Here is a 2,449-nt window from a genome sequence, read left to right as displayed (position 1 = left end):
CAGTGGCAGTGAGGAGGGGGCCAGAGGTGAGCAGTGACCACCTGCAGAAGCTAGCGTCAGCCAATCTCAGGCAGGGCACATGCCCTGCCATGCCCCTCCTATGAGTCGCCTATGCCTAAAATGCCATTTAAAAAAAAAAAAAAATCTAAAAAACATGCATAGAGATATCTGTAATACCTCCTCTGTACTCACTCTTACCTCCTACTAGAAAGTATATTCTTACTATAGAAGAAGGTGTCATCCCCAAGTTGGTGCTTGAAATGGTGTTCTGTGGCATTTTCATTGTGTTATTTAAACAAAAGAGCTAGATATGCGTGTGTGCATGTACATATGTGTTAAGCCCCAGACAAAATACTGGGCACTAAACCAGGAGTACTCAAACTCTGGCACGCAGGCCAAATGCAGCCCATGGAGCCATCATACCTGGCCTGTGGGGCTCCCAAGAGGACTGGAAATCTGGCAACAGGGGAGTAGTGGCCATTAATAAGACCATCCTCCCCCCTGCCAAATTCACAAACCCAAAGCCCCAGTAGGAGCCAGGCTATTCCCCACCGCAGGGCTGAGTTGGGGCCAGGCCACATCCCCTTCTCCATAAGGCTGGGCCATGTCACCTTCCTCTGCCACCTAAAGGAACAGGCCACACCCCCTTCCCCTTCCACAGGGATGGGGTTTAAGGCCCCTTCCCCACCATGGGGCTGGGTTCAGGCTGAGCTGCTCCCCCACCCATCCTCCCTGTGGCTGGACTGTGGCTGTTGCTCTAGCCCAGGGGTGGGCAAAATATGGCCCATGAGGCCATTCTATCTGGCCCGCAGAACCCCTAAAAAAATGTAGGAAATTAGTATTTCTCTGCCCTTGGTTCCTGTTAAAAATGATAGGAACCAAGGGCAGTAGGACCCAGGGGAAGCCAGCCTCCCTGCCCATGCCCAGTGCCTCGTGCTGCAGCTGCTTGCAGCCCATGTGGCACTGTCTGTGCCTGCTCTGGACAGCCCCATGTGGGCTGTGAGCGCCTGCAGCATGAGGCACCAGGCATGGGGCGGGGCTGCTTTCCCAAACTCAGCTTTTCCCCAGGCTCCTTCCCTGCATGGAGAAAAGCGGCCCCTTGCCCGCCCCATGGCCGGCGCCCCATGCTGCAGGCCCTCACCGCCCGTGTGGGGCTGTCCGGAGCAGGCACAAGCAGCCCCAGGCAGGCTGCAAGCAGCTGCAGCACAGGGCGCCAGGCATGGGGTGGACGAGGGACTGCTTTCTCTTCCCCGCACTCAGCACCACCTTGTAACCTGCTCCATTGCCAGGCTGACAGTGGGGTGGGTTATAAGCTGGTGCTGAGCGTGAGGAAAAGTGGCCCCTTGCCCGCCCCATGGCCGGCACCTTGCACTGCAGCCACCTGCAGCCTGCATGAGGCTGCCTGTGCCTGCTCCAGACAACCTCGCATGGGCTGTAAGCGCCTGCACCAGGGAGCACAGGCCATGGGGTGGGTGACGGGCCACTTTTCCCCACGCTCAGCACCAGCTTCTTCTCTGCTGGTGAGCAGGGGGTCAGGGCTGAGTGCTGCCCCCACCTGTACCACGGGGCTGGGGGGTACTGGGTGTGAGTGGGTGGGGAGCCAGTGGGAGCACAGGACCTGCACCAGTGTCCCGGGGCCAGTGCCAGTGGGGCCCAGAACAGGGTGGCAGGAGCGCAGGGTCCCAGCTGGCAGAGGCTCTATTGAGCCGGGCCAGCTCCCTACTCCCTGCTGGTGCAGCCCAGCCCTCCATAGACCCCTGCCAGCCTGTGCCCCACTCTGGGCCCCACCAGTGCTGGCCTGAGACATTGGTTCCAAGACATTGGGATGTTGGTCCCAAGATGGTGACTAGGGGGCAAGGCACCTGTCAAGGGGTGGGGCACCTGTCAGGTGGTGGGGCTACCCATGTGGTCCTTGACAGCCTGCCAAAACTGGGTAAGCTGCTCTCTGCCCAAAATAATTGCCTGCCCCTGCTCTAGCCCATCATCTGGTCCACAGTTAGACCAGGCACTGTCCATCTGTCTTCCAGGGGGAAAAGTTTGAACACCACTGCACTAGATCAATGTGTTAAGATAAAGAATTGCTGTTCTTACACTGGTTCAGAAGAACAGCCCTCAGCACCTTCACAACTAATTACACCCTAGTGCTTCCATAGCACGCCCCAACTGCAAATCTTAAAGTACAGTGGTTCTCAACCTTTTTTGTATTAGGACCCATTTGTAAACATCAATGGCCAGTCCCAACCCAGAGCCCTCTAGGCCTGCTGGTGCCCCTCACCACCCACCCAGAGCCCCCTGGTCCTGGCAGTGCCCCTCACTCCACACCCACAGCCCCCTGGCCTTGCTGGTGTCCTCACTCCCAAGCCAGAGTCCCCTGCCTCCCTGGGCCATGCTGGTGCCCATCACTCTAAACCCACCTCCCAGCCCTGCCGAAGGGGGCCCCCAGCTGTCT

At 58.2% G+C, this 2,449-nt stretch overlaps 1 protein-coding gene across 5 annotated transcripts in view; it reads right to left on the bottom strand.

Annotated features, from left to right (window-relative positions):
- The window catches only part of WRN (Werner syndrome RecQ like helicase), a 162,362-nt gene that overhangs the window by 12,103 nt on the left and 147,810 nt on the right, over positions 1–2,449 (bottom strand). The gene's annotated exons all lie outside the window — the stretch shown is intronic.

This window comes from Crocodylus porosus, unplaced genomic scaffold, assembly GCF_001723895.1.
Source record: "Crocodylus porosus isolate Cpor-Errol unplaced genomic scaffold, CroPor_comp1, whole genome shotgun sequence".
In the NCBI taxonomy this organism is placed as follows: Eukaryota; Metazoa; Chordata; order Crocodylia; family Crocodylidae; genus Crocodylus; species Crocodylus porosus.
This window is presented reverse-complemented; position numbering and strand designations above follow the sequence as displayed.